Source organism: Nannospalax galili, unplaced genomic scaffold, assembly GCF_000622305.1.
Source record: "Nannospalax galili isolate Female #2095 unplaced genomic scaffold, S.galili_v1.0 scaffold235, whole genome shotgun sequence".
NCBI lineage: Eukaryota > Metazoa > Chordata > Mammalia > Rodentia > Spalacidae > Nannospalax > Nannospalax galili.
This window is the reverse complement of record NW_008338118.1, coordinates 661,780-681,081: the sequence shown is the minus strand read 5'-3', so window position 1 is coordinate 681,081 and position 19,302 is coordinate 661,780. Positions and strand designations below refer to the sequence as shown.

At 38.5% G+C, this 19,302-nt stretch overlaps 1 pseudogene; it reads right to left on the bottom strand.

Moving 5' to 3' along the window:
- LOC103734053 overlaps window positions 1-15,375 on the bottom strand; it is a 66,752-nt pseudogene extending 51,377 nt beyond the window's left edge.
- Between the last annotated feature and the right edge of the window lie 3,927 nt (window positions 15,376-19,302).

Genomic DNA, 19,302 nt, shown 5'->3' with positions numbered 1-19,302 from the left:
ACAGTACCTCAAATTTTCATTGTGTTCTTCAGTTGTGAGACAAAGATATATCAGCCAGTTTGGGTTGCATGAAAAATAATCATATCCCCAATTATTTTAAAAGCAAATTTAAAGTGGGAAATAATCATTTTGACATGAATGATGTTAACTGAAAATAAACAAAAGAACATTGCAGTTTCAATGACCTAACACAATTTAAAAATACATGTTCTCTAATGAAAAGATCTAAATACAAGCACAGAATCAGAAGTTGACAACACACAACTGCACACACACACATGCACATCACATGTCTCAATTCAGTTCCTTTAATATTTTCAATTTCCATGTCAAAATTCCTGTTCATGCTTATATGATGGTTTGAAAGAAAATGTCCCCCACAGGCTCCAAGTATTTGGACATTTTGTCCCCAGATGATGGTGCTGTTTTGGGAGGTTTTAGAAGATGTAGCTATCCTGGAGGAAGCATGTCATTGGGGGTGGGTTTAGAGAGTTCTTAAGCCTTGCCAGATCTCCAGTTGCCCCTTGCTTCCTGTGCCTGCATGATGATGTAAGAGCTTCACTTCTGATGCTCCTGCTCCAGCCACCTCAAGCCACCATGTCTCCCTGCCATAACGGACTGTAATTCCCCTGGAACCGTAAGCTCAAATAAACTCTTACTTCTATAAATTGCTCTGGTCAGTGTTTCTATCACAGCATCAGAAAAGTGACTAATACAGTAATTGTGACCAGAGAGTGGGCTGTTGACTGTGAAGAACCTGACCATGTGGGGTTTGGAGGAATGTGGAAGACTTTGGAAGTTTGTGCTAGAAAAGTGGTTGATTGCTGTAAGCAGAGCTTAACAGACCATTCTAGTAGGCGCAGAAGAAAGTAGTGCTGAGAACAATGTAGTTCCAGAGGGAAATAAGGACTTGAGCAGCACTTGGGATATTCTGGCAAAGAGTATGGCTGGAGTCTGCCCTCAACCAAAAAGCTTGCCAGAGGCTAAGAATTAAGGAGAGTCCTAGAGATTCAAATTTAAACAATGGAGAGAGTGCCTCCAGGGAAAGACCAAACCCAGTTAAGCCTCCAACTTGTGAAAGGAAAATGCTGCAGGGACCACTGAAGCTTCTAAATTCTAAAATGGATAAAGCAGGCTGGAGTCTATCCCAAACTTGCAGTCAAACTTGGCATTGTTGTTCACCTGGTACTGGCTTTAGAGGCATGAAAGATGCAAGAGTGAAGGGGTCATCGGTTCTTCCTCTGTGGTTTCAGAGAGCCACTGCAGCCAGGCAGCATACAGCAGGGGTGGCCCTGCCTAGAGAAGGCCCCGACAGGCCATAATGGATAAAGCAGGCTGGAGTCTATCCCAAACTTGCAGTCAAACTTGGCATTGTTGTTCACCTGGTACTGGCTTTAGAGGCATGAAAGATGCAAGAGTGAAGGGGTCATCGGTTCTTCCTCTGTGGTTTCAGAGAGCCACTGCAGCCAGGCAGCATACAGCAGGGGTGGCCCTGCCTAGAGAAGGCCCCGACAGGCCATTGTGTGAAGCTGTGAAGGTGAAGCCTGGTTGACAATGGAGACCCCAAGAAGTTCAAGATCCCAGAACTGTGAGACATCTACCAAGAAGACCTGCACACAGGGAGTGGTACCAGCACAAGAGAGAGATGTGTGTTGCATGCAGCAAAGCTACAGAGGCTGAGCCACCTAAACCCTTTTGATGTAAAGTCCCAGAAGTCAGACATGGAGCTACTGGATTTGGTGTTTGTCCTACTGGTTTTCGGTCTTGTTTTGATCCGATATTTCCTTACTATGCTTCCATTCCTCCCTTTTGGAATGGTAATGCGTATTCGGTTCCACTGCTTGTTGGGAGTATGTAATTTGTCTTTTGACTTTATAGAGGCTTACAGTTAAGATATTTACCTGAGTCTCAGAAGAGATTGGACTTTTGAATACTGTTGATACTGATAATGAGTATGGGGACTTTTAAGGTTGGACTAAATGCATTTTGCATTTTATATGGTCATGAGGCTATGTGGGCCAGGGGGTGGAATGCGGTGGTTTGAATGAAAATGTCCCCAATAAGCTGCAAGTATTTGGACATTTTGTCCCCAGATGATGGCGCTGTTTTGGAGGTTTTAGAAATTGTGGCTATCCTGGAGGAAGCATGTCACTGGGGGTGGGTTTAGAGAGTTCTTAAACCTTGCCAATTGCCTCTTGCTTCCTGTGCCTGCATGATGATGTGAGAACTTAGCTTCTGCTGCTCCTGCTCCAGCCATTTCCAGCCACCATGCCTCCCTGCCATGATGGACTGTAATTCCCCTGGAACCAAAAGCTCAAATAAACTCTTCCTTCTATAAATTTCTTGGGTCAGTGTTTCTATCACAGCAACAGAAAAGTGACTAATACAGCTTATGATTCTCATTTTGGTATCAAACTCTGCTCCTGGCTATGAAGTTATTATTGTCTTGGAAAACAGCCACTTGCAAGGAGAAAAACAAAATGCTATAACATGTACTTATTTTCATCCTTCTTTCTAACCACTGCCAAAATTCAGGCACACCCCATTTCCCTATGCAACCCTTTTCTGATCATAAGGATGCCATGAATACAAACGTTCAAAAATCCTAAAGTTTAGCAAAAGAAATTTATGGATTAATTTGCAAATTAAATTTTTCGAATGTTTGTTTTTAGCTTTTATATAATCCAGAAAGGGATCACAGTTGTCTTAAAAGTAACTATAAGAATCAAAGGGCTAGAGAGCTGGCTCAGTGGTTAAGAGCACTAGCTGCTCTTGCAGAGGACCTGAGTTGATACCCAGTACCCACATGGCAGCTATCAACCATCCTAACTCCAGTTCCAGAGGATCCAGCACCCTCTTCTGACCTCTGCAGGCATTGTAGGACATGGGTGTTCTTACACATGAGGGCAATACACTCATAAACATAAAACAAAAAACAATAAATGGAATATTTTAAAAAATAATCAAAATTCCATTAAAGATCTTTTACAACAAAATTATTTTAAATTAAATAATTTCTTCATTAAAACAAGAGAAGGAAAGCAAGACAAATGTTCAGCAATGTCTGCTACTAAAATGACTAGTCAAAAGGAAGTCATATGGAGGTTTCTGGTTGTTGTGAGATAGAGTACCCATTTCCTACACTCACCTCAAGAGTTTCCCTAGTGAGACATGATGGAATACTACAAAACCTCCTTCAAATCACTACTTGGGAACAGTTATTTCTCTCTATAAATTCAGAGAAAAGAGGCAAAAAACATATTGCACAAAAACTGGACAACTGCTCCCGTACTGAAGATAAATATATAAATGGTGCTTATTTTTAAAATGTAATTCAAGTTTACAGTATTACTTGATGTCTCTTTACAGAATTGAATAGAGAAACAAAGCTATAACACACCTGCATCCTGAAAAGCCTGTGTAACCTCACGTTATAGGATGACAAAATTTATTATGTTCCTTAAAGTTGAGCAGTTGACTTTCGTAGTCCAAATGATGAGTCCGTTATTAATAAGTGATTGAATTAACACTGAGACTTCTCATTAAAATGCAACACCGCAGCAGTCAGTTGAAGAATATACTATAAACTTTTCAGACAGTATATCAGAAACAATGTTTTTATTTGTACTATAAAGAGAATGTAATTTTTGCTGTTAACTCTTTTTATTGAAAACGTTTATAACTTTGCTTTTAGAATTTCTTATGAAACCATTTGCAAATTACACAATTTAATAAAATACTTTAGTCATACACACACAAAAAAAGATGAAACTGAGTACAGACAATGGATTAAAGGAAAGGTCTGAAGTACACATAGAATTCTTGCTTCATTACATTCCCAAAAAGGGTGTGAAAAGAATTTTATTTAAGGGTTTTGAATAGAAAATAAAGGTTGACCACATATATAAAGCATCTAGTTGTACCTAAAGTTGTGCCATGATGGAAATGCTGTTAAGTTATGAAAATATTAATCATAACTATGGTTAGCCATACTAAGCTGTCTTACTGTTGTTCCAGAGAGCAGAACTAATGGAATTAGAATTTCTTAGATTCAGGATACAAGCATATTCCATAAGCACTAGACCACAAGACATGGAAGACAGAGGGATGTGAACTCAGATTCCCTTTTGAGAAGAGATGCTTTGCTGGGAGATTATGCTCTTCTCATGATGCGCAGAATGGTGGTAAAAGGCCTAACCACTTAGTGCTCAATATGACACTTCCCTAAAACACCTCATTTTAGTTTCAGATTCCTCACTGAACTAAGATACTGTCTCAGGTCTGTATCACAACCCTATTTTCTATCACCCAAGGTTATTTCTTACTTTTCCTTTTGCAGGTGCTATTCTCCAATACATTTTTTTCACTTTAATTCTGGCTTGTCATCTATTCCCAGAGGATTCAACTAATACTGTAGAGCAATCAAAAGTTCAAGAAAGCCAGCAGCAAAATGAAGCTTGGAGATTGGATCACTTACTCCCTACCACATCACTGGTCACATGAATGTTACAGATAATCTGTGTTGAAGGTCTCAAAGGCTGAAACTAAGGGAACTGTACCTGTGAAGAGGAGTGCTCTGGCCAGCATGCCAGATTACACACAAAGTTAGAGGAATTTACTATTAGCTATTTAATCACATTGACCCTATGAGAAATTATTAAAAATGAAAAGTAGTTAACAACTAAAATTTAATGTGAAATTTAAAGATCCCTTTAGTATCTTATAAAAAGACAGATCCTTTTTTCCCGTGCAGTGATAGAACAAGAAAAACTAAAGACAGATGCAGAATTTAGCAGTAAAGTCCTACTTTAAAGGAAACTGAATGCTCAGTGAGGTAACTTTGCTATGCCAAAAGGAATAAAGTTTACTTGGGACTACTTGGGACATGGATGTATGAAATTTGAACATCTGAGCAGATGCCTCTAAAGATCTTGTTTTCCTATAGTACTCAAACTCAGAACCTGTTAAGTATTCCTGATCTTGAGACTCAGCACCTTGACCATGTGAGATTAGACTGCAGAAGACCTTGTCTTGAAAAGAAAGCATATACCTCATCTTCTCTTATACTAGATTACCAATATATAGGATTAAGTAGCACTGCTGGGGCAAGCTGGACCTGGTAAGAGAGAAAGCAGGGCTGTGTCCAAAAATACATGGAAGAATCAACATGTGCTAGCAAGAATCCATATGCCATCTGTCCTGGATAGTCTCAGTTATCAACTTGACACACATGGGAAGAGGGAATCTCAATTAGAGAATTTCATCCATGGAAGAATCAACATGTGCTAGCAAGAATCCATATGCCATCTGTCCTGGACAGTCTCAGTTATCAACTTGACACACATGGGACGAGAGAATCTCAATTAGAGAATTTCATTAGTCAAACAGGCCTGTGGGAATGTCTATGAGGCATTTTTCTTGATTGCTGAAGTGATGTGAGAGGGCCCAACCCACTGTGGTACCACCCATGGGTAGGTGGTCCTGGGTTCTATAAGAAATCAGGCTGAGCACAGGCCAGAGGAGCAAGCCAGTAAGCAACATTCTTTCATGGTCCATGATTCAGCTCCTGCCTTCAGGTTCCTGCCTTGAGTTCCTGCCCTGGCTTCCCTTGATGATGATGGACTGTGAGCTATAAGCCAAATAAACCCTTTCCTCCTCAAGTTTGTTTTGGTCAGTGTTTTATCACAGGTATAGAAAGCAAACTAATACAGTATCTATTGTCTAGATTTACAGATGGATGCATGGTTGAGAAGGCTGGGCCATAGGACTAAATTTATTAGTGCTGCTAGGGATGTTTTCAAAATACAGACTTAACAGTATGGAAAAGATCCTAAAAGATGGGGTCAGTTTGCAGCTATAGTGGCCTCTCCCCTGGAAGCGTAAAGAATCATGACAGAAGATCATGACAGAAGATAGAAGAAGCTTGAAGGTCATGATAAATAAAGTCGAACTATCTGGATTTCTACAGCTGATGGCACACAACAAGATTAAAAACTTAAGGAAACAGGAATGCTGGAGTTCCTATATTCTATAAAACCTGAAAACTCATTAATGGTTCTATGCCATAAGAAGGCCCAGGGTATATGCCAGTCAAAAAAGTCATTGGAATATGCTGATGAAAAGGGCATTATTATTCAGAAGTTGATATTGGTTCTCCTTTGCAGATCAGAGCCAGTGATAGGAGATGCCATTACAGAATTTGGCTCTTTAGTACCAATGAAGGCAATGGAATTCTATAGGCAATAGAGCCAGGTGAGGATACTTAACTATCTCAAGACAAGGCTGCTTTCAACATATCAAATGCCATAATCTAAATGGATAGGGTAGATATATAAATATAACTATAAATTTTCAACAAATTTTTTGGAAATTTCAATACCCATCTACAAAATGAAGTTAATAATCTCCACCCTTACTACATACCATAAACAAAACCTAACTCTAAATGGATCATAATAAGGGCAAATGTTATAAAATTAGAAAAGTTGGGCATGGTGGTACATGCCTTTAATCCCAGCACTCAGGAGGCAGAGGCAGATGGATCTCTGTGAGTTCAAGGCCAGCCTGGTCTACATAGTGAGTTCCAGGACAGCTGGAGCTACAGGGAGATCCTGTCTCAAAAAGACCAAAATAAGTAAATAAATAAATAAATAAATACAAATTAGAAGAAAGCGCAAAAGGAAAAACAATGTTATGACCCTCACTTCAGCAAATATCTCCTACAATCCAAGAATGAACTATGAAAGAAGCAATTGACAGATCTAGCATCGCCCAGATTAATATCTTTTGTTTTTCCAGAATTACGAAGTGTGACATTTAACCTCAACTTGATGAGACTTAGAATTTTTTGAGGAATGGGCCTCTGGTCATGCTTGTAGGTGATTATCTTGATTGGGTTAATTAAAGTAGGGAGACCCACCCACTGTTGAGTATGGTATCATTTCTCAAGCTGAATCAGGAGAAGGTGAGCTGAGCTCAAGCCTTCTGATGCTTGCTGAATGTGGATACTGTGTGACTACCGCCTCAAGTTCCTCTTTCTACGACTTCTCCACCATGATGGAGTGTATTCTGGAACTGTGAGCCAGAATAAACCCTTCCTCCCTAAAATTGCTTTTGCCAGAGTATTTTATCTTAGTGACAGAAAAGTACTGAGACACTAAGAAAGTGAAAATGAAATCCCAGGAGAATAGGATATTTCAAAACTGTGTGTAATTTCTCAAGTGCCATGCTTCAGAATACATAATCATTGTAATTCATTAACAAGAAAAAAATCCTCTATTATCAGAGAAGATACACAAATAGCTTCAAAGTCCATAGGAAAATTGCTCAGCTTCATTAGCTTTTTGAAAAATCAAACTTAAGACCAACATTAGACACTGCATACCCACCAGAAAGGAGAGCTGTTAGACGCTCTACAAAAACCCCAGTGGCAGGCATGGAAAACATTCCTTCTAATTGTTGGTCAGGGGAGTCAAGGAGACTCCAAAAACAATATTGGTTCTGCTCAGAACTTGAAGGTAAGACCCTACTGTTGAAGGCACCATGCACTTCTGAAATAGAACTTGGAGAAACTGAGCTGGAATTGACCTAGAGGCCTCTTCCCTGAGAACCAATTCTCATAGCATCAGAAAGTGGTATGGAAACTGCCAATGGAGAGAAGAAATCAATAGTCATATGGTAAACCCTTAAACCACAGCAATAACTGGCCAGAAAGATGTCCTTAATGGTGCAATAGTGGTACTTTTACCTAGGGGGTAACCAACAAGTGTCTAATTGCACTCAAGGCCCATTCAATAGGAGGGAAATAATTCCTGGTACTGTAAACCTAGCCAAATACCTGTGGCTGAAGAGGTCATAGACCCTAGAGGAGAACCTACCACTGCCATTTCCTGAACCCAATACAATTTTTAATTGTATTCTAAAAACTTATTCTTAAATGCACAAATAAGTGTAGCTCTCAGCCTTGCGCTGGACACCTTCAGTTGTCTACTTGACACACCTGCATGGAGGGAACCTCAACTGAGGAATTTCCTCCACTGGATTGGCCTGTGGCCATTTCTGTGGGACATTTTCTTGATTGTTGAGTGATGTGGGAGGGCCCAGCCTATTATAGGTAGTGCCAACCCTGGGCAGGTGGTCCTGTGTTATGTAAGAAAGCAGGTGAGCATGGGCCAGAGGAGCAAGCCAGTAAGCAGTGCTCCTCCATGGTCTGTGCTCCAGGTTCCTCCCCTGAGTTCCTGATTTGGCTTCCCTCAGTGATGAACTGGGATCTGGGAGCTGTAAGATAAAATAAACCGTTTCCTCCCCAAGTTGGTTTTGGTCAGTGTTTTTATCACAGCACTAAAAAGTAACTAAACCATCCCTCCCTCATCAAAGAAGCTCCTTTTTGCAACAGATAGAGACAATTATATAGAATGACGCCTGTTCAAAATGAAGATAACTGACCACGGGGTACCTAGCCCCAATTGATAACATCTGAAATACCAAAACTTACACCTAAGACTCAGAGAAAATGATGGAAGAAGGGGCAAAAAGTCTTAGCATCAGAGGCCTGGGCTGCCTGATGCCAGTGTATGCTAGTCAAAATGGGGAAGCTGCAACTGAGAAATCTCAACAGCATGGTTGCCTAAGTAAGATCTCCATAATGACATCACCAGCTGACATGCTCAGTGGTGCTGAAACCTCAGTAGGTTGTAACATTAATAATTGAAGAAGAAGTCAGGATATTGAGAGGGAGTCTGGGGAATGTGAGAAAAGTTGGAGGGGGGAAGGAGAAGTAAAACAGTGCAAATAAAATACTCACGTATGAAATTCTTAAAATATAAAATAATTAAATTAAATTTAAAGGAATAGTAACCACTAAGTGTTGGGAAGGTTGCAGCACAAGTGGAATCCTCATTTACTGCTAATAATAAAAAAAAGGTTTGGACAAAGTTAGGCACACATTTTCTATAGAACCCAGGAATCCTATTCTTAAGTACTTCCCTAGGAGAGATGAAAAGTATTTCTTAAGACAAATAATTTACCTAAAAATCCACAGCATCTTTATTCATGATTACAGCTGTGGCACATGCATTCAGTGGAACACTACGAAAAGAAAGAAGAAATTACTGATACGTGCTGTAACACATATAAGTATAGAAAGCATTGTGCTAAGTAAAATGAGTATATCCCAAAAGGCTAGCTACTAAATAATTCCATTTATACAAAATTTTAAAAAGAAAATTGTGCTAACAGAATACTAAGTAATGATTGCCAGATGCTGGAGATCAGACTAAAGAATGAGTATAAAGTTGCATCAGAAAAATTTGGGGATATTAGAAATGGTCTTTATGATTGTGGTGATGGTTACATGACTATACTGCCAAAATATGTATCTGATTTAAGATTTAAAATGGAATTACTATTTCATGTAAATTTGACTTAACAGAACTGTCTTTAAAAAGAAGTACATAAGCATAAACAAGTGTAAGTCTGAGGCTCATCATCCATTCAAATGTCATGATCCCTTGATCAATTCCCACACTTGAGTCCATTTCAACAAATTTAAATTGTTGACTTAAAACTTGGTTGAGTCTCTGAGAGGAAAGACAAAGTCCTACCACAGAAAGTATGTGCCTCTGTGATCCTCCCCCAGACCTTTCCCAAAGCATCTAAATGCCTGTGGCTAAGGTGATGTTACAGTGTGAATGGAGAAATACCTAAAAGTGGAGTACTCTGCAGAGATCTGAGCTGACATCGTTACCCTAGGATCAGAGCACATCCCTGGCCACTGTGATTGTGTGGTGCTTAGAAGGACCTGATAGTAAAAATAGCCCCAATAATGAGGCCACTGAATCTGTAGGAACAATTGTTAGACATTTCCCTGGCTCCCAAATAAATATTGTGAATCACTTATTTAGCAGTTGGAATACTCCTCACATGGACTTTTGGCATGTTTTGGTAATATCTGTCTTCATTGAGAAAGACAAGCAGAACTTCTACTAGTCCAAATTTTTTTAAGCATAGAAAATGATATCCTGGAAGTGGAAGAATGGTAAGTGCCAAGAAGAATGTCAGATTAGGAGTCCATGGAACTTTTCTACTTACTTTCTAGTCTAGCTCTGCAGAAACTTGTTGAGCCCTGAATAGACTACCATAGACTACCATAAGCTACATTTTCATGTGCCATATCATTAGCAGGACAGAATAGCACAACCTCAGATGTGACATGTGTCTGTTGATTTTTTGCATGTGTCCTTTTTATACCAATCAAGAAAGAATATCAGAATAAATTCCATTCATATGTAATACATAAGAAGTATATATTTGATTTTGCCCAAGAACTTTGTCAACTCTCTATGTTCTCACATAAATATATTGAATAAATATGCTGGAGAGGATGAGGCAGGAGAATCACAAGTTGGAGACCAATCTGGGGCTATACCTTTGGATCCCAGGAGATATTTCATTTGGTAAAGTGCTTCTCATATAAATATGAGGACCTGAGTTTAATCCCCAGAACCCACATTAAGAAGCTGAATATGGTAGAACACTTGAAATCTCAGTGTTAGGGAGGCAAAGACAGGTAAACCCCTGAGGCTCACTTGTTAGTCAGCCTGGCCAACTCAGCTCCAAGCCAATGAGAGACTTGGTCTCAAAAAACAAGGTAGATGGTTCCTGAGAAATGATACCTGAGGTTGACCTCTGATCTCCTCACACATGCACATACTTGTACACATGCACCTGTACATACACAAACACACACATATGCATATCACATCAAAAGAAAAATGAGCTATTTGTAGATCCCACTGAACATTACCTTGTGGATTGCCTGCATCAATGACATTGTTTTGACAGAGTAGAGGAGCAAACGTGGCTGCAGATCCTGGGAAGAAACTCTCGCTTTGGAGTGTAGATGAGTCTTATGAAGCTTCACGCACCCACCACTTCAGTAAAGTTCTGGGGAATTCAGGGATCAGAAAAAAAAAAAAAACAAACCTAATTATATTCTCTACTGCAAAGCAGGAAGCAGGATGTCTTAAAGGTCTCTTCAAATGCATTGCATAGGCTGAAGTTACAAATACTCATGCCATTTGACCCATAAGATCCCAAAATCTCACAGATGCTAAAGATGATGGAAAACGACAAAAAAAATAAAAAATAAAAAATCTTAATACAGATCCTTGGAGTTTGAAATATGGCCAAGCAGGATCAGGTAGTGTTATAATGTCTGAGCATGGGTTCCTCAGCAATTATTCATGCAAAATTCTCTATCATCATGTGTTCCTGTCAGACCTGGCAAGGCACAGAGTTGGACATGTCTAGCATCAATTCATTGCAAAATGCTGTGGTACTCTCAGGTTGTGAGAATACAAACAAGCAGCATGCCATTTAGCTTGTTCTTCCTGAGACAACACGGTTGCACCAGCACCATTTTCTCAACCCCATACTCATGTGATATGAGAGTTCTAATGTTATTAGTTGACTTAATGGAAGAAGAAAAGACTGCATTTGATTTGTAAATGGTTTTACCCCATGTACAAGTGAAACAGGAAATAACAGCTTCCTTAAAGCTTTTTTCAGAAGTGGCTTTGAAAGCCAAACAGAAAGACAAAATCTTCAAATACGCAGAACTTTAGTTAGTCCACCTAGTTAGTCACTTTGTGTGGAAGGACATAAATAGCCTCATGGACAATGACAAATGGCCTGGCCAGTTGGTCAAGAGCCTAAGTAGGGAGAGACCTAAGACAAAGAAGTCTGCGGTGGAAGCACAAACAAGGACATACAGAAGTGGTGCTTGTATTACCCTTTATGATTCATCCAAGAGCATTCATCACTAAGTGTACTGAGCAACAAAGCAGACCAATTGTACAAGTCAGATTATATTAGATTTTGTCAGTATTCACCACAGTACTGGTAATAATGAGCAATTGAAAAAAGTAACTATGGTAGCAGAGACAGATGCTATATGGACCCAACAGCATGAATTCTCTGTGATCGAGACTAGTTTGGCAACTACTTCATTTAGACATCGGGCCTACTAGCAAGAGATAGGACAACTGAGCATCCACTGTTTGTCAAGGAGATTGACTCATGAGGTGCAGGGAGTCTAACTATACTGCATTTCACATGTTCCCAAGGGCCAGTGATTTGATTTCATATCGATAGATACTTATTCCAATTATGGGTTTGTTTTTATTGCCCACACATCTTCAGCCAGTCCTGCTATCTATTCATACACATAGAATCAAGTGTGAGACATAGTCCCTCACCAGAAAGCCCACATTGCCATGAAAACGTTGCATAAATAGGTCCATACTGATGGAATTCTCTGTTTATATTCCAAGCCATCCTCTGGCAGAAGGTCTCCATGGAACACTAAAAGACCTGCTAAGATCATAGTTAAACATCTTCTGCAAGGTGTGGAGCATTTCATCAAGAGGCAAAACATGCTTAGTCAGAGACAGTATGTCCCATGAGGAAGAATTCCTGGGGATGGGAACCAAGGGATGCAAGTACAAGTGGCTCTTTACCATCATTCCAAATACCAGTGAGGCACTAGGTGCTCCCTTTACCTCTGGGTTTTGCAACATTAGAATTCTTGGTCCTTAAAGAGGGCCTTCTACTATAAGACACAACAAAGAATGCCAAAGAAGTAAAAGCTGCAACTATTTATGCAGCTCCATAGGCACGAAAAGTCACATGTTGGCCAATTTTGATCAACAAAAGGAAATAATTGCTCTTACACAGAAGCACCAGGCAAAATATGCATGGAATGTAGGTGACCCACTTTAGTGCTAGCTAGCAGTCCCTTGTTCAGTCATGACCTTGAGAGAAAATCTGCAACAATTTTGGATGGGAAGAGATGGAATTAACCACCAAGACAGCCACATTACCAGAGCTGAAGTTTGCAGGCAAAGAGGATACAGTGGATGGTGGTAGAGGAAGAAGATAACAACCAGTTACAGCTCCAAGAGCAACTGCAGTACAGTTTGTCTCTCGATGCTTCCTCTTTCAAGCGTCTCACCAGGAAGAGATATCAACTGCTAACCTGAATGAACTATTGCCAATGCGTATGAAGTGGACACTCAGATCCCCTTACCAGAAAGGACAAATGGCCTGACTCTACCAAATGTGGCTAGCCAAAAACTATCACCTATGAATGCCCTCATATCTGCTGCAGATTTTAAATTAAAGTTAAAATCCTCTCAGAGTGATACCAGTCAATTAGTGAGCAAGACTTGGGCACAAAAGCCCAGCATGTAAGTCCAACTGAGGACAATTCTGATGGGTAAGCTTTAGCCCAGAATTCTCACTGGGCAGGCAGAGATTACATTAGACAAGCCTCATATTCTGATAGTTCCCAATGGACACTTCTGTTCTATCTCTTTTTCTTTTCTAAGTGCTATTCAACAATGAGTCATTGCAGCCCTAGCTTCATCTTGGCATCTGCTTTCTATATTTTATCTATTTGAAGAAATTCTTTGGGGGATGCAGGGATGGCCCACCTAAAAAAGTGCTGTGTGAATACAGGAGGACCTGAGTTAAGATCACCGTTATCCATGTAAAACCTAGGATGACAACACACACCTGTGATCTTAACATTGGGTAAGTGGAAACAGACTATCAGTAAGGCTTGCTGGCTGGTCAGTCTAGCTGAATTTGTAAACTCCAAGTTTTATGAAAGAGCTTTTCTCAAAAAAACAATGGAGAGAGAGTGAGGAAGACACTCAACACCAACATCTGGCCCCACACAGATATGCATATATACACATGCATATACACACACATGAACATTTACACACACATATAACACACACAAGAAACTCCTATATTTAAATAAAAGTGCCAGAAACTTTGAGTATTTGGGGAAGAGAGAAATTCTGTTTTACATTGGTTATTCAGAGCTTCATAAAATATTTTGAGAATCTCTTTTCTCCCTGACACCCACAACATCCCACGGGAGTAAGTAGCTACGGAGGCACAGTCAGGGAAACACTAACCAATTACCCCCATACCACCTTTAAGCACAGCCCTTAAAAAAAATGGACAACCTCTCAATACCTGTCCTGCAAATTCAAATCTCCCATCTAATTATTAACCTGGCCTGGCACTGCTCAGCTCTCTCAGATGAGACCAGATGCATTCAGATTGATATGTTCCCAGACTTGTAAATAAAAATCTATAGAATAAGTATCTTGTGAAAATAGAAAGTTCACAAATTAGTTCTAATTTATTACATTTTTCAATATTTTAGGGAAAACATTAAAAATCAACCTTAAGATTCTTAGAAGTGCTTATAAAAAGAATTTTCAAAAATAAAATGGCTAAGACTGGAGAGTTGGCTCAGCAGTTAAGAGCACTGGCTGCTCTTGCAGAGGACCCGCATTCAATTCTCAGCACCCACATGGCAGCTAACAACTGTCTATAACTTCAGTTCCAGGGAAAACCGATGCCCTTTTCTGATCACCACAGTCATTTCACAACACAGGTGCACTTTCATACATGCAGGCAATACACTCATACACATAAAATAAAAATAATAAAATATTTTTCAAAAATTAAAAATAAAATATAATGGCTATTTTATATTTCATCATTTTTTTACCTGAATTCACTTCTATCTCAACTTTAAAGGAGAAGAATATAACCACCTAATGGTCTTCATTATTCATTTATTCAGCAAATATTTACTCAATGCCTTCCATGTGCCAAGTTCTTTGTTGAGTACTGAGATGAGCAATCATAAACAAGGTAAATACCTCCTTTGCCTTTGCAGAAGAAATAAACAAAAACAAAAAACAGGGAATAAACACACAACTAAAATAATTACAGGGTGATTTTTAAACGCTACAAAGGAAACAAAAGGCTTTGGAAGAGAGGGACTCATCTGTTCAGGAAAGATGTCTCTAGAGTAGTGACATTTGCACTGGGACATGCAAGCAAATTAGCCAGGAGATGGCTGGGAGGCGGGAAGAACGAAGTGTTCCAAGTGAAGAGAACAGCATGCACAAAGGCCCTGGGGAGGGGATTGCTTCAAGAGGGGAAATAAGAAGACCTGTTTGTTCTTGGTTTAAAGAAGAAAGAATAAAAACATATTCAAAGCAAGCTGGAGAGATCAAAAGTCCTGGACTCTTGCTCTAGAACACTGTATTAAAATCTAGGACTTAAACAATGTACACAGTAGAGCTAATACAGTAAGCATCTACTTTCCTGTTCCCTCCTACCAGAAGTCCACCCAAACTCTGAAACTTGAAAAGTCGACTGTGTTAACTTCCTCTTCTGTGGTGTGACAGTGAGGAGGGTAAAGACAAAGGTGGACATCTTGAAAGTACCAGAATGGGCACAGAACTGTACAGCCCATTTCTTACTGAGAGTCACTATATCCATCTCTGAAAATTTAGGACCTGATGTCACTTTTCTCTACATCTTCAAAAATCATTCTGGTCCATGCCCTTTCCAAATGACCACAACATGGGGGAAAAAATTGAGACAATTTACATAGTACTTTTAAGTTTGAATAAGTTGTAAAATTCAGATTGCACAATTAGTGACAGAAGCAGAATGCATTTCTTCCACCAAAAGAACGTGTGACTAGAAAGCTAAACACAGATTTCTGAGGGGATTTTATCAGTAACTGAAGAGAACACAAATCCAAAGAAGTAACTAGCGATCAGATGAAAGTCATTTTCAGTTATTTTTTTAAATGGTATAAAGCCTAAACATGAATTAATTGTTAAAGAAAAGAGACTCCAGCATAATTTGGGGGTCCAGGAAAACATTGAGCTTTATTCTACTATTTTGGGTTTAGTAAAATACATTTTGCCAAACGTTTTACCCCTAATTCAGAAAAGGCATGCATATTTCAAAGGAAATTTAATCCATATGTTTCTGATTCATTTACACTTAATTCATCAAAATGTTGTTTTGTAAGAGTTATTCAGTGTCCAAGAAGTCTTATAAAGACTCTTCTCTTTGAACCAGAAAGCTTTGTGTTGCCAGGACTAAATGGAACTTTATTTGCAAAGCATAGGACCTGGCGTTCCCCTTGGAAGTTTGGCGCATAAACTAGACTCTACTCCCAGAGTGATGAGGTCAAGAGTAACAGGTAATGCTGAGAATTAACAGGGAGCCTGCAGAGAGATAAAGAAAAAACTGCCAAGCAACACTTTCCAGTGAAGCAAGCTCATCATCCTGTTACTGAGAAGCACTTTCTGTTTTCATTTTTTTATTACAAAAAAAATCATTCCAATGTTTCAACAAGAAAATGAAAGACTTTGGTCCTTAGCATGGAATGTTATACTTGGTTATTAACCATGAATAAATATGTGATTTTATAATACAATAGCCAAAGTGTATTTCCGCTGGTATTTCAAGCATTTTGTTATACAGATTTTGAGTTTTCTTGATGCCTGCATGCACTTCGCTACTTGTTTTGGATCTTGACAATGTTATTTCTTATCTAATTGGTGTTCAGGTTTCCCTAGTAACCAGTAGGCTCTTTCCTTTGGGCATGTGCTTGCTTCACTTCCAACTTCAGATGGTAATTTTTCTACTTTTTTTTAGAAAAAAAATAGGTTAAACATGCAAAAAAAATCTACATTTAAAACCATATTTTCCCATGATGTAGTTAATGTGCCTATTAACCTGGTTGTGTATATATTATAGTGATAGTTCAAACCTCTTTCCAATGGTGTAAGCACCAAGATGCAATTACAATGTCATCCCTTTATCAATGTAAGAAGCCACAGCCTCCTGAATGACAGTGAGACACAGAGATCTATAAATCCAGAACTTATCAGCTTCAAAACGACTATGGAGATTGCCTGTGATTAAAACCATAAAATATTTCAGGGAAAAATAACTTTAGTAAAATATTAAATAGTAGCAAAAGTGGTTGTTATTGATGTGTTTTAAATAAATTAAGCTAAAACAGCATATTTGATGTGAACTTTTATACACATCATATATTTATACCAAATACATATATCAAGTGATAAATTTTGATTAATCTTATATATATAACATTTAAGGTTATATAACTTCTCATTTTTCTTTGAAAAGCTTTCAAAATTATCTGCATAAATAATTTTGCTGACAGAAAACTACAAATTAAAATTAAAAGTTTGCAAATACAGGAATTTATAGAGAGCTTAGAATGGAAAGACTTTTTCAATACAAAACCTGGTTATTTTCACAGTTAAAAATATAAGATTTGGACCTTACATGATAATTGTCTTTCTTACATAAAACACGCCTACAAGCTAGTATTGTGATGATGCATACAGTTAGACATCCTTCCTGCCACAAAGAGAGATTAGGAGCATGCAACTCAGTGTTAGAACACTTACCTACCATGTACGAGGCCCTAGGTTCAATCTCTAATACCAGGGAAAAAGAAAGAAAAGTTTCAAATTGTTGAGATGATAGAGGAAATAAGACTGAAGAAAAATAGCATTCTTTACCACAGATGTGAAAATGTTGCATGCTCTTCCAGTCATATAATAAGTACTTAATAAATGCTATTAACCACCTAAGAAAGATTCTCCTAATGAAAACATTTACATTGGAGATCACCAGTTTCATTGAAATGGCAAGTAAATACTTATTATTTTAAATGTTTACCACATATTATTCTACTTACCATAATATGTGCCTGAGAGAAACTTATATGTTAAAATACAAAAAGTTTCATAGAAAAAAATACTTGATATGTTAAAATACAAAAAGTTTCATAGAAAAAAAAATACTTGTTGAATCTATCAAGTAGATTCAACACAAAAGACTTCTTATCTACACATAATTTTTTCACAATAACGCATGAAGAAGAATCAAATAGCTGTCTGCCAGATACAAAATATTCAGTAATTCAAGCTAAGGTTAGAGTAACATCTTTACTTTGAGCATCTCACATTCTATTCTAGTGAGACTCAGTCTACTATCTAATTTCCTTTGCATTGTCATCATCCTGGTGCAAAGCACACAACTTCTGTGGAATTGTAAGCTGAAAAGTTATCTCTGTTGCCTGCACCAAGTTCCCATTGTAATACTGCTTTCCATCATGGAGTAAGGCCCAAGCGGTTCATTGGTTCACTCAAGCAATTTTTCAAGTAAAGATGGAACACTCTCTCAAGGGCAATGAAAATAGGCTTATAAATACATCATTTCTTCATCAGAAACCTTATTTTCAAAAACTTTCAAGTAAAAGAAAAGTTGAAGATTTTTTTAGGGACTGTCTGGTTCTAATGGCAAAGTGTGGCCAATGCAAGGGGACAGTTTCAGCACTTTAAAAAGAGTTAGTTAATTAAAATCACTCTTGTCTTAACTTGCCTCTTTTTCTGTCTCTTTAGTTGGCCCAACTTGTCCATTAGTATAATATTAAACAAATGAAAGCCAAAGGAAAAATGAAGCAAGGTTCTTTCTATGCATATTTCTAAGACCAAGCACTGTATGCTCCAAACCATGTCTACAAGAGCCAAAAGTGTTATGAAAATAAAGCAGCTTTTTTTTTTCTTACTGATTGAAAACTACTTGAATTCAGTGCTTGCTTTACACACTAAAAACAATTCTTATCCTTGGAGTTTTAAAAGAAATAACATAGTAGGTACTCCTAAAATACATTTTTCTCTAAACATATCTTTGGAGGAACCCCGGAAATATGCTTGAGGAAGCAAGTTACCACTCAGTCCTCAAAGGCAATGCTTAAGGACGTCTCACATTATTTCCCCCTATAACTTGCTAACCTGTGTTAAAGCTTTCCTGAATGTCCCTAACAACCTTGGCTTTCTGATCATGTGATTAGAGCAAAAAATACACTCTGGCTTTCATTAGTTTAAGGACATCTGCAAGTAGAACTTACAACACAAAACAATCTCGGTTGCTGATCTTGTTCTCTCATCTGGACGGAACAGTGTTAGTGTCAACAATCGCAGTAAACAGCATGACCAGAGCTAACGTAAACATTTCAGAAATCATAAGCTTAATATCGTTGTTCAGAAGTTGGACCAAGCTATGACTAAACTCTTCTGCACGTTAGACCACAGGCTGGAGACTGACTTTGATATATTTCCAGAAAGAGAGTAGATCCAAACCTGCACACTAAGATAAAAGTAAAGGTTGCTGGCATTGAAAGCACATGTGTCAGTAGGTGCACATGAGTAAATTCAGAGCGTGAATAGAGGGCAGTGATTCCTTGCCTGTGTTGGGTTGTTGGGGGTGCAGTCTGTACATCCCATTGTTGTTAAAGTCAAGTCATAAAAGTAGACACTGTTTATTTCTGTGGTGGCGGCTCTTCAGCACTAGCTCCTCCTCTGGCCA